The sequence below is a fragment of the Triticum aestivum genome, chromosome 1D (assembly GCF_018294505.1).
Source record: "Triticum aestivum cultivar Chinese Spring chromosome 1D, IWGSC CS RefSeq v2.1, whole genome shotgun sequence".
Taxonomy (NCBI): domain Eukaryota; kingdom Viridiplantae; phylum Streptophyta; class Magnoliopsida; order Poales; family Poaceae; genus Triticum; species Triticum aestivum.
Genome location: NC_057796.1, coordinates 40282248 through 40300417, shown reverse-complemented (window position 1 = coordinate 40300417; position 18170 = coordinate 40282248).

Sequence of the window (18170 nt, the reverse complement as noted above, 5' to 3'; positions counted from 1 at the left end):
AATATACTAAACGATCAAATGTTAAGCTAACGGAATGGGTCAAGTCAATCACATTATTCTCTAATGATGTGATCCCGTTAATCAAATGACAACTCATGTCTATGGTTAGGAAACATAACCATCTTTGATCAGCGAGCTAGTCAAGTAGAGGCATACTAGTGACACTCTGTTTGTCTATGTATTCACACATGTATTATGTTTCCGGTTAATACAATTCTAGCATGAATAATAAACATTTATCATGAAATAAGAAAATAAATAATAACTTTATTATTGCCTCTAGGGCATATTTCCTTCAGTCTCCTACTTGCACTAGAGTCAATAATCTAGATAACATCGCCATGTGATTTAACATCAATAGTTCACACCACCATGTGATTAACACCCATAGTTCACATCGTCATGTGACCAACACCCAAAGGGTTTACTAGAGTCAATAATCTAGTTCACATCGCTATGCGATTAACACCCAAAGAGTACTAAGGTGTGATCATGTTTTGCTTGTGAGAGAAGTTTAGTCAACGGGTCTGCCACATTCAGAGCTGTATGTATTTTGCAAATATTTTATGTCTACAATACTCTTCACGGAGCTACTCTAGCTAATTTCTCCCACTTTCAATATGTATCCAGATCGAGACTCAGAGTCATCCAGATCAGTGTCAAAGCTTGCATTGACATAAATTTTTATGACGAACTCTTTATCACCTCCATAACCAAGAAATATTTCCTTAGTCTTCTAAGGATAATTTGACCAATGTCTAGTGATCTACTCCTATATCACTATTGTACTCCCTTGCCAAACTCAGGGCAGGGTATACAATAGGTCTGGTACATAGCATGGCATACTTTATAGAACCTATGGCTGAGGCATAGGGAATGACTTTCATTCTCTCTCTATCTTCTGCCGTGGTCGGGCTTTGAGTCTTACTCAACTTCACACCTAGCAACACAGGCAAGAACTCCTTCTTTGACTGTTCCATTTTGAACTACTTCAAAATCTTGTCAAGATATGTACTCATTGAAAAACTTATCAAGCGTCTTGATCTATCTCTATAGATCTTGATGCTCAATATGTAAGCAGCTTCACCAAGGTCTTTCTTTGAAAAGCTCCCTTCAAATACTCCTTTATGCTTTCCAGAAAATTCTACATCATTTCCGATCGACAACATGTCATTCACATATACTTATCAGAAAGGCTGTAGTGCTTCCACTCACTTTCTTGCAAATACAGGCTTCACCGCAAGTCTGTATAAAAAAATATGCTTTGATCAACTTATCAAAGCGTATATTCCAACTCCGAGATGCTTGCACCAGTCCATAGATGGATCGCTGGAGCTTGCATATTTTGTTAGCACCTTTAGGATTGACAAAACCTTCTGGTTGCATCATATACAACTCTTCTTTAATAAATCCATTAAGGAATGCAATTTTGTTTATCCATTTGCCAGATTTCATAAAATGCGGCAATTGCTAACATGATTCGGACAGACTTAAGCATCGCTACGAGTGAGAAAATCTCATTGTAGTCATTACCTTGAACTTGTCAAAAACCTTTTTTCCGATAAGTCTAGCTTTGTAGATAGTAACACTACTATCAGCGTCCGTCTTCCTCTTGAAGATCCATTTATTTTCTATTGCTTGCCAATCATCGGGCAATTCAACCAAAGTCCACACTTTGTTCTCATATATGGATCCCATCTCAGATTTCATGGCCTCAAGCCATTTTGTGGAATCTGGGCTCATCATCGCTTCCTCATAGTTCGTAGGTTCATCATGGTCAAGTAACATGACCTCCAGAACAAGATTATCATACCACTCTGGTGCTGATCTCACTCTGGTTTACCTACGAGGTTCGATAGTAACTTGATCTGAAGTTACATGATTATCATGATTAGCTTCATCACTAATTGGTGTAGGAGTCACAGGAACAAATTTCTGTGATGAACTACTTTCCAATAAGGGAGCAGGTACAGTAACCTCATCAAGTTCTACTTTCCTCCCACTCACTTCTTTCGAGAGAAACTTCTTCTCTAGAAAGGATCCATTCTTAGCAATGAATGTCTTGCCTTTGGATCTGTGATAGAAGGTGTACCCAAGTGTCTCCTTTGGGTATCCTATGAAGACACATTTCTCCGATTTGGGTTTGAGCTTATCAAGATGATTTTTTTTTCACATAAGCATCGCAACCCCAAACTTTAAGAAACAACAACTTTGGTTTCTTGCCAAACCACAGTTTATATCATCTCAACGGATTTAGATGATGCCCTATTTAACGTGAATGCAGCTGTCTCTAATGCATAACCCCAAAACGATAGTGGTAAATCGGTAAGAGACATCATAAATCGCACCATATCTAATAAAGTACGGTTATGACGTTCGGACACACCATTACACTGTGATGTTCCAGGTGGCGTGAGTAGTGAAACTATTTCACTTTGTTTTAACTGAAGGCCAAACTCGTAACTCAAATATTTTACCTCTGCGATCATATCGTAGAAAGTTTTATTTTCTTGTTACGATGATTCTCTACTTCACTCTGAAATTCTTTGAACTTTTCAAATGTTTCAGACTTATGTTTAATCAAGTAGATATTCCCATATCTGCTCAAATCATCTGTGAAGGTCAGAAAATAACGATACCCGCCACGAGCCTCAACACTCATCGGATCGCATTCATCAGTATGTATTATTTCCAATAAGTCAGTTGCTCGCTCCATTTGTTTTGGAGAACGGAGTTTTAATCATCTTGCCCATGAGGCATGGTTCGCAAGCATCAATTAATTCATAATCAAGTAATTCCAAAAGTCCATCAACATGGAGTTTCTTCATGCGCTTTACACCAATATGACCTAAACGACAGTGCCACAAATAAGTTGCACTATAATTATTAACTTTGCATCTTTTGGCTTCAATATTATGAATATGTGTATCACTGCGATCGAGATCCAACAAACTATTTTCATTGGGTGTATGACCATCGAAGGTTCTATTCATGTAAATAGAACAACAATTATTCTATGACTTTAAATGAATAAACGTATTGCAATAATGTTGGTGGGAAATGACACCTATGGGACCACGAGGATCCCTTCTACGGTTGCGGGGCGCTGGGTGGTGAGGAGAGCAGGATCAGCAGTCAGTATAAGCACGCGGATCGTTTGCCCAGGTTCGGGCCGCAGAGATGCGTAATACCCTAGTCCTGCTTGGATGTGTATATCTGTGTTCTTGAGGAGCTCGAACTAGCTACAGGGGGCGTGATAACCTACAAGTGTAGGGGATCGCAACAACTTTCGAGGGTAGAGTATTCAACCCAAATTTATTGATTCGACACAAGGGGAGCCAAAGAATATTCTCAAGTATTAGCAGTTGAGTTGTCAATTCAACCACACCTGGATAACTTAGTATCTGCAGCAAAATATTTAGTAGCAAAGTAATATGGAAGTAACGGTAAAGGTAGCAAAAGTAATATTTTTGGGTTTTGTAGTGATTGTAACAGTAGCAATGGAAAAGTAAATAAGCAAAGAACAATATGTGAAAAGCTCGTAGGCATTGGATCAATGATGGATAATTATGTCGGATGCGATTCCTCATGCAATAGTTATAACCTAGGGTGACACAGAACTAGCTCCGGTTCATCAATGTAATGTAGGCATGTATTCCTAATATAGTCATACGTGCTTATGGAAAAGAACTTGCATGACATCTTTTGTCCTACCCTCCCGTGGCAGCAGGGTCCTAGTGGAAACTAAGGGATATTAAGGCCTCCTTTTAATAGAGAACCGGACCAAAGCATTAGCACTTAGTGAATACATGAACTCCTCAAACTACAGTCATCACCGAGAAGTATCCCGATTATTGTCACTTCGGGGTTCTCGGATCATAACACATAATAGGTGACCATAGACTTGCAAGATAGGATCAAGAACTCACATATATTCATGAAAACATAATAGGTTCAGATCTGAAATCATGGCACTCGGGCCCTAGTGACAAGCATTAAGCATAGCAAAGTCATAGCAACATCAATCTCAGTACATAGTGGATACTAGGGATCAAACCCTAACAAAACTAACTCGATTACATGATAAATCTCATCCAACCCATCACCGTCCAGCAAGCCTACGATGGAATTACTCATGCACGGCAGTGAGCATCATGAAATTGGTGATGGAGGATGGTTGATGATGACAACGACAACAAATCCCCCTCTCCGGAGCCCCGAACGGACTCCAGATCAGCCCTCCCGAGAGAGATTAGGGCTTGGCGGTGGCTCCGTGTCGTAAGACGCAATGAAACTTTCTCTCTGATTTTTTCTCCGCGAAACGGAATATATAGCGTTGGAGTTGAGGTCGGTGGAGCTCCAGGGGGCCCAGGAGACAGGGGGCGTGCCCAAGGGGGAAGGGCGCGCCCCCACCCTCCTGGACAGGGTGTGGGCCCCCTGGCCTTGATTCTTTCGCGAGTATTTTTCTTATTTTCCAAAAATAATCTCCGTGGATTTCTAGGTCATTCCGAGAACTTTTTTTTTCTGCACAAAGATAACATCATGGCAATTCTGCTGAAAACAACATCAGTCCGGGTTAGTTCCATTCAAATCATGCAAGTTAGAGTCCAAAACAAGGGCAAAAGTGTTTGGAAAAGTAGATATGTTGGAGACGTATCAGGGCGTAACTTGTCCAAGAGTCCGAATCCTTCTCCTGGATGCTCTGGGTCTCCTTTTATAGACGAAGGGATCGCCACAGTGGCACCAGGAGGTGGCATCTGGCTACTGTGGCTAAGCTTATCGCTAGCCATTACGAGACAAGACGCATTAAATGCGTCCCTGACGTGTCCCCTCCACTTTACCGCCGCTTCGCCTCGTCTTGACACGCGCCTGGGCCAGCGAGGCGGTGGTGCCATGTAGGCAGGCAAGCAGCTGAGGTGGCGCGGTGGTGGAGCCTTCATGAAGATCTGCATGCTGCCACGCAGGCGTCCGCTAAGTTGGATCGGAAGCCGCCCGTTGCCACGCAGGTGCCTGCCCAGCTGATTGGGCTAGCAGCTGCATGCGAGTGGTGGTGGAGACTTGGCTGGTGCGGGGAGGGCCACGGCCCCACCGATGTCCTCGGCAAGGGCTTGTCGCGGTCTTGCGTATCTTCCTGGCAAGGGTCTTGCCGGGGCCTTGCGAGCGCCCTCGGCAAGAGGCTTGCCAGGGCCTTCCGGCGCCCTCGGCGAGAGGCTTGACGGGGCCTTGCGGCCGTCTTCGGCAAGGGGCCTTGCGGCCGTCTTCGGCAAGGGGCCTTGTCGGGGCCTCGTGGGCATCCTCGGCAAGGAGCCTTGCGGTCGTCTCGTCTTCTGGTTCTCAGGCTTGGCTGCTTCTCTTTGCCTTGTATCTGTCCTCCCTGGCAGGGTAGGATGCTCCTTGCCGGGAAGGTGGCTTGAGTCTTGCTTGCCGATGTCGCGCTTGTCAGCGAAGATGGATCCTTTTTAGTGTAATTGCATACAGTCGTGGCCCATGCCCGGTGGTTAGTGTAGCCCTGGTTTTCACTACACCGACAGTAGCCCCCGGGCCCGGCTTCAGCGGAGAACTCCATGAATTCGATGCTGGAGACGGGACCAAGCTTGGCATGGGTCATGGTTGTTACGTCTACCCTTCCGAAAAATACTATTTTCGGAATGATTGTTCCCAAGAAAGTTGCAGTCAAAGGAGCCGCCAGCCCCCGAGGCTACTTCCATGGAAATTTCCTGGCAGAGAACTCTACAGATCTTGATGCCAGAGTGTGGTTTTGTTCCCTTTCTTGCTCCTGGCAAGGCTGTTGCCGGGAAGTCTTGTGTTTTCAGCGGAGACTTTTGACGTTCTCGACGCCGGCTTCCGGCAAGCTTGTTGCCAGGAAGGCTTTTATCTTCAGCAGAGAAATTTGATGTTCTCGATGCCGGCTTCCGGCAAGCTTCGCCAGGAAGGCTTTTATCTTCAGCAGAGAACTTTGACGTTCTCGATGCCGGCTTCCGGCAAGCTTTGCCAGGAAGGCTTTTATCTTCAGCAGAGAACTTTGACGTTCTTGATGCCCAATTTCAGTGGAGAACTCCGGAGTTCTCGACACTGCCGGGAAGGCTTATGGCGAAGAACTTCGTCGTCCTTGACACCGGCTCCTGGCAGGATCGTCGTCGGGAAGGCTTATGGCGAAGAACTTTGTTGTTCTTGACACCGGCTCTCGGCAAGATCGTTGCCGGAAAGGCTTATGGCGAAGAACTTCGTCGTTCTTGACACCAAGAATATTGGTCCTAAGGGCGTTTCCAGAACCCGGGCCACAACTGCGTTTAAGTATGACAAGTGATTAGCATCTGAAGTGCACGCAACTCGCTTGTAAATTCTGACTTCTGCTAAATATTCCCTTGCTTGCCAGAACACCTTCCGGTGCGCACGCTCCAGTCGGCAGCGCTTTGAGGAACGGGTCCTTAGCAGCTTGCCGGGAACGCCGCCTCCCGGAAAGATTTACCTTCCCAGCTTTAGCGCATTTGCACATACTGTCGAGCGGACTCGAGGCAATTAGGAGCGCGACTAGCCCCGGGAAGGCTCCTCAGCATACGGGGTTACGCAGAAATCTCAAATAAATAGTGCATGCTATCTTCCTGTTTGATTTCCCTTTGTATGTCCACCCTACGCTAACTGGGTAGGCTTGCCGGCGCATAAACCCAGGGCGGCGCCTTGGGGACGGATCCCCAATGGCCTGCCGGGTGCGCTTGCTGCCGGGCGAACCACCTTACCGCCCTTAACGCGGCCGCTCGAACTGTCGAGCTTGACTCGAGTCAGAGTCGAGAGCGTTGCTAGTTGCGAAAGGCTACCCTGCCGCTCTTGACGCGGCCGCTTGAGCTATTGAGCGGACTCGAAACAGAACAAGGGCGTTGCCAATTGCGGGAGGGCCCCTCTGCGTACAGGTTTCCCATACATAAGCAGAATCTCCGAGGACGATAACCTTATATATAAAAAGGGAATTGCTTAAGGTTTCGCATGACTTAGCTCTTTTTCTTCTTTTCGTCGTGCGAACGCTCGCCGCACTCACCGGCGGGGCTGCTCGCTTGGTTGCCTTCTTCCTCGGAAGCCACGACGATGAAGAGCTGTGCCACTGGCTGCAAAACCGGATGCTCACTACTGCGCCCCCTACCTGGCGCGCCAAAGATGTAGGTGGGAAACGACACCTATGGGACCATGAGGATCCCTTCTGCGGTTGCGGGGCGCTGGGTGGTGAGGAGAGCAGGATCAGCAGTCAGTATAAGCACGCGGATCGTTTACCCAGATTCGGGCCGCAGAGATGCGTAATACCCTAGTCCTGCTTGGATGTGTATATCTGTGTTCTTCAGGAGCTCGATCTAGCTACAGGGGGCGTAACTTGTCCAAGAGTCCGAATCCTTCTCCTGGATGCCCTGGGTCTCCTTTTATAGACGAAGGGATCGCCACAGTGGCACCAGGAGGTGGCATCGGGGGTACTGTGGCTAAGCTTATCGCTAGCCATTATGGGACAAGACACATTAAATGCGCCCCTGACGTGTCCCCTCCACTTTACCGCCGCTTCGCCTCGTCTTGACACGCGCCTGGGCCAGCGAGGCGGTGGTGCCATGTAGGCAGGCAAGCAGCTGAGGTGGCGCGGTGGTGGAGCCTTCACGAAGATCTGCATGCCGCCACGCAGGCGTCCGCTGAGTTGGATCAGAAGCCGCTCGTTGCCACGCAGGTGCCTGCCCAGCTGGTTGGGCTGGCAGCTGCATGCGAGTGGCGGTGGAGACTTGGCTGGTGCGGGGCGGGCTGCCGCCCCACCGATGTCCTCGGCAAGGGCTTGTCGCGGTCTTGCGTATCTTCCTGGCAAGGGTCTTGCCGGGGCCTTGTGAGCGCCCTCGGCAAGAGGCTTGTTGGGGCCTTGCGGGCGCCCTCGGCGAGAGGCTTGCCGGGGCCTTGCGGCCATCTTCGGCAAGGGGCCTTGTCGGGGCCTCGTGGGCATCCTCGGCAAGGAGCCTTGCGGTCGTCTCGTCTTCTGGTTCTCAGGCTTGGATGCTTCTCTTTGCCTTGCATCTGTCCTCCCTGGCAGGGTAGGATGCTCCTTGCCGGGAAGGTGGCTTGAGTCTTGCTTGCCGATGTCACGCTTGTCGGCGAAGATGGATCCTTTTTAGTGTAATTGCATACAGTCATGGCCCATGCCCGGCGGTTACTGTAGCCCTGGTTTTCACTACACCGACAAATAAACATGATCAAATCATATTCATGCTCAACGCAAACACCAAATAACATTTATTTAGGTTCAACACTAATCTCGAAAGTATAGGGAGTGTGCGATGATGATCATATCAATCTTGGAACCACTTCTAACACACATCGCCACTTCACCCCCAACTAGTCTCTGTTCATTCTACAACTCCCATTTTGAGTTACTACTCTTAGCAACTGAACCAGTATCAAATACCGAGGGGTTGCTATAAACACTAGTTAAAGTACATATCAATAACATGTATATCAAATATACCTTTGTTCACTTTGCCATCCTTCTTATCCGCCAAGTATCTAGGGCAGTTCCACTTCCACTTCCAGTGACCAGTCCCTTTGCAGTAGAAGCACTTAGTCTCAGGCTTAGGTCCAGATTTGGGCTTCTTCACTTGAGCAGCAACTTGTTTGCCATTCTTCTTGAAGTTCCCCTTCTTCCCTTTGTCCTTTTTCTTGAAACTAGTGGTCTTGTCAACCATCAACACTTGATGTTTTTCTTGATTTCTACCTTCGCGGATTTTAGCATCGCGAAGAGCTTGGGAATTGTTTTCGTCATCCCTTGCATATTATAGTTCATCACGAAGTTCTAGTAACTTCATGATAGTGACTAGAGAACTTTGCCAATTACTATCTTATCTGGAAGATTAACTCCCACTTGATTCAAGCAATTGTAGTACCCAGACAATCTGAGCACATGCTCACCGGTTGAGCTATTCTCCTCCATCTTTTAGGCAAAGTACTGTCAGAGGTCTCATACCTATCGACACGTGTCGTGGAATCGTCACGGCAGATGTCCTAGCGTGAGGACTTAGTCGTGAGGCCAACGCATCTATGCGGTAGCTTGAGAGGGGTTGATCGGGACAAGAGATGCAACACGCAAGACAAGAATTTAGACAGCTTCAGGCCCCGGGAAACATCATCCGGTAATAACCCTACATGCTGTTTGTGGCTAGGTCTCATTATGATCATGAGTGAGCCGCCGGCTTGGCCGGCTCTTTGTGTCTAGCCCTAGAGATTGTTTCTTGTTCCCTTTCTCCTCTTGGGGTGCCCTGCCCCTCCTTATATAAGTTAGAGAGGTGGGTTACATATGGAGTCCTAGTAGGATTAGTACTAGTCTATCTTTCTTTACAAGTTGAATACAAGTCCGGGTCTTGCTTCCTTGTAAAGGAAATAATCCTCACGCCTTTCATCTTAAGCCAGCCCACCAGAGTATAAGCCAGCCTGTTGGGCCTTGGGCCTTGTCGTCCGTCTGATCCGCCCGCCGGGTCTCCAGTAAGTCACAATGTCCAGGCGGGTTACTCTGTGAACCGCTATGTTCGAGCGGATCGCTAGTGAGTCGCCAAGCTCCCGCCAGGTCTCTGGTGAGTCGCCAAGTCCGGCCGGGTCATACCGTGGGGTATATCCCCGACATTAGCCCCCAGTTTTATTTGGATTTATCCATGTTAAACTGATCCCGCAACATAAACACAAGAACAAATTTGACAGGTTGTGCTCCGGGTTAAATATTATTGTAAGCCGGCACCTGATCATCCTTAAGTCCTTATCATTTCCTCCTGGATGCATACTCAAGATCTTATCGCAAATCTCCTTTAACAGATATGTCCAAACCTTGCCAATGCCAAAAAATCCAGGCGCTTCTTCTAAAAAATCCGGATCAATAGGCCAGCTTCATAACCAATTTGCTGACATTGGCTCTTGTAGAGAAATATTATAAGAAATAATCCATTTGAGTCGGCCTTCAATGCTCTGACTTGACAAAAATATTGGTCTTGAAATATTCAACTGATATTCAGCCGGCTTAAAGATGTAGATCTTGCCGATTTATGATTGCCAAAATTGCCGGGTTATAAATAAATGATGCCGGGTCATGATTGTTGCAGACACCGGGTTAATCTGGTCTGCTCCAAACTGAGAATTTGAATATTTTTTCTCCCTGATATGCCTATCACCTGTAGCCCCCAAGTCTTAAGAGGAGAACATAGTGATAACTTAAGACTTGCTTCAATATAAGTGTTGCAACCTTGAAGAAATCCGGGTTATTCATCTCAATCATTAGTCATAAACTGAATATTCCATATATGTAGCCCCCAAGTGCCGGGTTGTCATGCTTGCAGCAACCTGGGACTTGTAATTGCCTTATGCTCATAAAAACTTCAACCAGTGTAGCCCCCAAGGGCCGGGTCATTATGCAATAATGAGCAGGGACTTTGTAAATATGATCATGTAAACTTGACCAGCAACGTGTAGCCCCCAAGGGCCGGGTTTAATAATATATTACCGAGCTGGGACTTTGTATATGATTCATTGATAATAACAACATATGATGTAATCTCCACCATGGGGCTTGAACCCACGTCCACAAGGTTAAGAGTTTTGTACTCTACCAACTAAGTAGTGGATCTTTCAATATAATGGATTAAGGCTTGTGTACCTTGAATTTTCGACAGGAGCAATTGGTAACCCCCAAGGGCCGGCTCATTTAGAATGTGATGAGTCAGGTCTTCAATAAGTTGAGAAAAAAATGACTTTGCATTAGCCCCCAAGTGCCATGGTACATGCTGGCAGTAACATGGGACTTGCATATTCGTTGTTATATCAATTTGAATAATGTAGCACCCAAGTGCCGGGTCGTAAGCCTGCAGCGACTCGGGACTATTCCTTTCATTGTAGAATAAATCATATCCATTGATAAAATAATAGCCATTGCGCCAAAGCGACTTTGAATACCTCATCTGTTGATAAGTAAATCCGGAGTTTAAATACCCGGCGGCTCTTGGCCGTTGGCGATTTAATACGCCTCCATTGTAAGCCGGAATTTTTAGAACCTGGCGGCTTATAGCCTTGGAGAAAATCCAGAACGGATAATCATTTTGAAGCATCAATTTTAATGATGAGCTTGAACTTAAGCATTTATATAAGTCACAATTCTGCAAATCCTGCACAGAGTTTAAACAACATAGGCCCCGACGACTTAATATCAAAAGCCAGGGCGGGTAACCACCCAAATGTAGTCTTATCCTGCACACAAGTAGATCACAAGATCCCTTGGCGGTTTACCGCAGGGCGGGTCATAATATCTCACATATAACCACTGTGATATTGAATTTGTACTGCCGGTTTACATGACCTGTGCAGTAAGGGCGATAACCCAATCCTTAGAAGCCAATGCTTCCACATAGATGATGATTGTCATAAGCTGGCGATTTATCAACGAAAATCAAGCCGGGTTAAATAGAAACCACTCATATACACTTTAGATATGATCAAAAGAACTTCAAATAAAATCCAAAAAATTGTTTGCAAAAAGAGACTTCAAAATTTTTGAGGCTTCTGATTCGAATACGATCAGAAAACCGTCCCAAAGGGGTTAAGCTAAGATTCGAATACAATCATATAGCCCCCAGTGGCTTTGGCATTGCCGATCAAGAGGGTACCGACAGCTATGTTCTCTTTGGTTCGAATACGACCTATGTTTGAACAGGAAGCCCTCAAATGACCTTGAGAGTTGTTTAACGACGCTGATTCGAATACGATCCACGTCGGTTCCCAAAAGGGATTGAGCTATGATTCGAATACGATCAAGAAGCCCCCTAGTGAGCTCGGCAGTGTGCCGATCAAGAGGGTACCGACAGCTATGTTCTCTTTGGTTCGAATACGACCTATGTTTGAACAGGAAGCCCCCTAGTGATCATGAGAATATTTAACGACTCTGATTCGAATACGATCAGGGTCACACCCAAAGGGTTAAGCTAAATTCAAATACGATCAGCTCCCAATGGTCATTAAAGCAGGGTACCTATATTTGAGTTGTGCTTTGTAATAGACTCTCTTTGGTCCCTTTAATTTTTCCTGAGAACTCGAACTTGAGCCGGATGTTTGAACCGGATTTGAGAGCTTCAAAACTTTGCGAGAGAGAGATATCTCTTGAACCGGATTTTAAACTGGAATCTTTATTTTGAGCCGGCAATTTTCTGACGGCCTTTAAATTTTCATCAATATGGTAGTAGCCTCCGGAACCGGGTTATCATTCCCTCCAACGACCCGGAGTTCCCGAGTCATGTCACTGTAGCCCCCGAGTCTCAAGATGACTCGAGGAGTTGGCTTGAGATTCTCCATATTTAACCGTGATATAAACCGGCATGAGTTACCCAATAGCTCAGTGATATAATAATCCCTTTTTACAGTAGATAATTTGTCCTACATTGAAAAACTTGCGAGCCAGAGTAATTGCTCTTTTAAAGAAAGCAATATATAATATGGAAATATAATGGATGGATTTCACCTGATATGTTAAGCCAGAAAATATCCACCGCAGAGTTTAATGATCACCACGGTGAAGCTGAAATCAATCATGGGCGAGCCGGCCATGCGAACAGATGGATGAATCGGCCGCGTCGTTGTAAACCGGTGCGGACGGGAGAGTCGGCCGCAACGTTGTAAGCCGGTGTGGACGAGCAAGTTGTCCTTCACATTGTAAACCGGTGCGGACGCGTGAACCGTCCATCCGTTCATCGGGTAATGCGACACGGGGGAAAACGCCATTGTAAAACGTTGCCATTTCGTGCTCTATACCCGCAGTATAACAATAATTTTATCTGTATATAAAAACACCAATAGGGCAGTGTAATAGTGCTCAAAGGAATTAAAATATACTGATAAAATATATAGGAGGGATAACACCTGATGTGTTTAGGCCGGAAGTAATCCGCCATGAAGTTAATCACGGGTGAGTCAACCGCAGCACTGTAAACCGGTGCGGACGAGAGAGTCGGCCGCGGCGTTGTAAGCCGGTGCGGACGGGCGACTTGGCCGCAGGTGCGGACAGATGTAAACCGAACAGCGGGGGCCACGACTTGCACGCGTATCCATCGAGCAACATGACGCGGACGGACTCCAGTGCAGAGTTATGCTGGTACGCGCTCCATATCCGCTTTATAACACCTTTGTCCTGAATGACTATCCTGTGTAAAAATATTACGCGACAAAATAACTGTTCTCACAAATTAATACGTGCTGTTAAAACAGACTGGACGAACATCACCTGATTTATTTTTCGGATGAACGCAGATATCAGTATTGGATAATGTTGGATGTATTCTGGTGCAGCCTTTAGTATGTACACAGGACCAACAAAGCGGCAGATATAACAGCGGCCGGAGGGGCGACTTGAAAGCGACACCGTAGTGGCGGCCCGAACCCACAGTAGCTGGGGAAGTGGGCGGCTCAGCGTTGTAGCAAGGGTGCCTCGAGGTGAGGACATGGGCACAGCGACGCGGGAGACGGCAGGGCCGCGAGCGCAAAGCAAGCGGGCGACTCAGCATGCACAGACAGCAGCAGTAAGAGGACTCGGCGCGGCGGTCCTCAATCGAGGAGGGCCACGGCGGTTTAACCGAGGCCTGTCCGGTTTGGAAGCAGCTGCTCAGAGCTTTGACTCGTCGTAGAGTAGAGGAAGTGGTGAACGCAGAATTGTGTCTGACGTGTCCTGTCAGTTTGGACGAACGAGTGTAGACCCTTCAAGTGCGGTTGCGTGTGCGTGCGCTGGCTATGCAGCCTGTATGTGTGCAAACGTGAACGCGTCCTCCACCTGTGCCTGACAGCTTTGGTGGTATTACTCCTAGCAATTGATGCGCTAGTATCGGTATTCTTTGTCTTCCATCCAGAGTAGTGTTCCATTAAACCTAGGGACTCGTGACATGCAATGATGCTTGTTTCTTTATTCCCTTGCCCTCACATCTAAAAAAGCAATGGTAGTGACAACTCGGTGGATTTGACCTGCGCCGCTAGCCTTTCTTTTGCTGCCACGATTTATCCTCGTATCGATTGATTTTGGGTCGTAGGCGTCTTCGGAAACTGCACGTCTGCCTCTTCTTTTCCTGACTGCTTCCTTGACTTTTTTATATTGAGCGTCTTTTCCAGGCTGCCGACTTTGCTTTTGGTTGACCAGTAGTAGCAGCGATCAAACTCGTAAATACTACTAGCAATGGCTATGCCTGATCTTTTCGGGAGGAACAATCGGCAACTTGGTAGAACAGCTGACGCCTTAGATGCGTTTGGAACTCCTGCCAGTCTCGGCCTCTCGCAAGCGGTGCTCCCAACATCGATCAGATTTCAACGTAAGTCGACGGTCTCAGCGACTTGGTGATTTTACGGCTTGATGGATTGTTTAGACGCCGCGCACAATAGCCGCCGAGAAAAGTTGATCGCATCCACCCGATCATACGGTGACGCGAGGATTAAATTCCTGTTGGCGTTTTGTCTCAGCAGATTGCCCGATGATGTCCATGAACGAGTTGTAACCCTAATTTTCCTTTGAACTTTTAAACCTCACAGATCTTAAACCTGGACTGATAAACTTGAACTTGATGCGAACCCTTCCAAACCGGGTCATCCGAAAAATTGCAAACTTCTCGATCCCTGGGAGAGCTCCCTCCAAGAACTCAACACCACCGTGCGTGTGCCCCACGCTGGGCGCCAACTGTCGTGGAATCGTCACGGCAGATGTCCTAGTGTGAGGACTTAGTCGTGAGGCCAACGCATCTATGCGGTAGCTTGAGAGGGGTTGATCGGGACGAGAGACGCAACACACAAGACAAGAATTTAGACAGCTTCGGGCCCCGAGAAACATCATCCGGTAATAACCCTACATGCTGTTTGTGGCTAGGTCTCATTATGATCATGAGTGAGTCGCCGGCTTGGCCGGCTCTTTGTGTCTAGCCCTAGAGATTGTTTCTTGTCCCCTTTCTCCTCTTGGGGTGCCCCTCCTTATATAAGTTAGAGGGTGGGTTACATATGGAGTCCTAGTAGGATTAGGACTAGTCTATCTTTCTTTACAAGTTGAATACAAGTCCGGGTCTTGCTTCCTTGTAAAGGAAATAATCCTCACGCCTTTCATCTTAAGCCAGCCCACCAGAGTATAAGCCAGCCTGCTGGGCCTTGGGCCTTGTCGTCCGTCTGATCCGCCCGCCGGGTCTCCAGTGAGTCACAATGTCCAGGTGGGTTACTCTGTGAACCGCTATGTTCGGGCGGATCGCCAGTGAGTCGACAAGCTCCCGCCAGGTCTCTGGTGAGTCGCCAAGTCCGGCCGGGTCATACCGCGGGGTATATCCCCGACAACACGGACATGCGTATGAAATACCAATCTCAACTCTTGGAACATCTTATATGCTCCGTGGCATTCAAAACATTTTTGAAGTCCCGGTTCTAAGCCGTAAAGTATGGTGCACTAAACTATCAAGTAGTCATCATACTGAGCTTTTGTCAAAACGTTCATAACATATGCATCTACTCCTGCAATAGTTCCGTCACCTAGCGGTGCATTAAAGCCATAATTCTTCTGTGTAGCAATGAGGATAATCCTCAGATCACGGACCAAGTCCGCATCATTGCTACTAACATTTTTCAACTTTAGTTTTCTCTAGGAACATATCAAAAATAAAAAAGGGGAGCTAAACACGATCTATTGATCTACAACGTAGATATGCTAATACTACCAGGACTAAGTTCATGATAAATTAAAGTTCAATTAATCATATTACTTAAGAACTCCCACCTAGATAGACATCCCTCTAATCATATAAGTGATCACGTGATCCATATCAACTAAATCATGTCCGATCATCTCGTGAGATGGAGTAGTTTTCAATGGTGAACATCACTATGTTGATCATATCTTCTATATGATTCACGCTCGACCTTTCGGTCTCCAGTGTTTCGAGGCCATTTCTGCATATGCTAGGCTCGTCAAGTTTAACCCGAGTATTCAGCGTGTGTAAAACTGGCTTGCACCCGTTGTATGTGAACGTAGAGCTTATCACACCCGATCATCACGTGTTGTCTCAGCACGAAGAACTGTAGCAACGGTGCATACTCAAGGAGAACACTTATACCTTGAAATTTAGTGAGAGATCATCTTATAATGCTACCGTCGATCTAAGCAAAATAAGATGCATAAAAGATAAACATCACATGCAATCAATATAAGTGATATGATATGGCCATCATCATCTTGTGCCTTTATCTCCATCTCCAAAGCACCGTCATGATCACCATTGTCACCGGCGCGACACCTTGATCTCCATCGTAGCATCGTTGTTGTCTCGCCAACTATTGTTTCTACGACTATCGCTACCGCTTAGTGATAAAGTAAAAACAATTACAGGGCGATTGCATTGCATACAATAAAGTGACAACCATATGGCTCCTGGCAGTTGCCGATAACTCTGTTACAAAACATGATCATCTCATACAATAAAATATAGCATCATGTCTTGACAATATCACATCACAACACGCCCTGCAAAAACAAGTTAGACGTCCTCTACTTTGTTGTTCCAAGTTTTACGTGGCTGCTACGGGCTGAGCAAGAACCGTTCTTACCTACGCATCAAAACCACAACGATATTTCGTCAAGTTAGTGCTGTTTTAACCTTCACAAGGACCGGGCGTAGCCACACTCGGTTCAACTAAAGTTGGAGAAACAGACACCCACCAGCCACCTGTGTGCAAAGCACGTCGGTAGAACCAGTCTCGCGTAGGCGTACGCGTAATGTCGGTCCGGGCCGCTTCATCCAACAATACCGCTGAACCAAAGTATGACATGCTGGTAAGCAGTATGACTTATATCGACCACAACTCACTTGTGTTCTACTCGTGCATATAACATCTACGCATAAACCTGGCTCGGATGCCACTGTTGGAGAACGTAGTAATTTCAAAATTTCCCTACGCACATGCAAGATCATGGTGATGCATAGCAATGAGAGGGGAGAGTGTTGTCCACGTACCCTCGTAGACCAAAAGCGGAAGCGTTAGAACAACGCGGTTGATGTATTCGTACGTCTTCACGATCCGACCGATCCAAGTACCGAACACACGGCACCTCCGAGTTCAGCACACGTTCAGCTCGATGACGTCTCACGAACTCCGATCCAGCAGAGCTTCGAGGGAGAGTTCCGTCAGCACGATGGCGTGATGACGGTGATGATGATGCTATCGACGCAGGGCTTCCCCTAAGCACCGCTACGATATGATCGAGGTGGATTATGGTGGAGGGGGGCACCGCACACGGCTAAGAGAGATCAATGATCAACTTGTGTGTCTATGGGGTGCCCCCTGGCCACGTATATAAAGGAGTGGAGGAGGGGGAGGGCCGGCCTAGCTATGGCGCGCCCTTGAGGAGTCCTACTCCCACCGGGAGTAGGATTCCCCCCCTTCCATGTAGTAGGAGTAGGAGAGAAGGAAAGGGAAAAGAGAAGAGAAGGAAGGAGGGGGCGCCGCCCCTCCCCCTAGTCCAATTCGGACTATGCCTTGGGGGAGCGCGCAGCCTCCCTTCTCTCTTTCCCCTAAAGCCCAATAAGGCCCATATACTCCCCGGCGAATTCCTGTAACTCTCCGGTACTCCGATAAATACCCGAACCACTCGGAACCTTTCCGATGTCCGAATATAGTCGTCCAATATATCGATTTTTATGTCTCGACCATTTCGAGACTCCTCGTCATGTCCCCGATCTCATCCGGGACTCCGAACTACCTTCGGTACATCAAAACACATAAACTCATAATACCGATCGTCACCGAACGCTAAGTGTGCGGACCCTACGGGTTCGAGAACTATGTAGACATGACCGAGACACGTCTCCGGTCAATAACCAATAGCGGAACCTGGATGCTCATATTGGTTCCTACATATTCTACGAAGATCTTTATCGGTCAAACCGCATAACAACATACGTTGTTCCCTTTGTCATCGGTATGTTACTTGCCCGAGATTCGATCGTCGGTATCTCAATACCTAGCTCAATCTCGTTACTGGCAAGTCTCTTTACTCGTTCTATAATACATCATCCCGCAACTAACTCATTAGTTGCATTGCTTGCAAGGCTTATAGTGATGTGCATTACCGAGAGGGCCCAGAGATACCTCTCCAACAATCGGAGTGACAAATACTACTC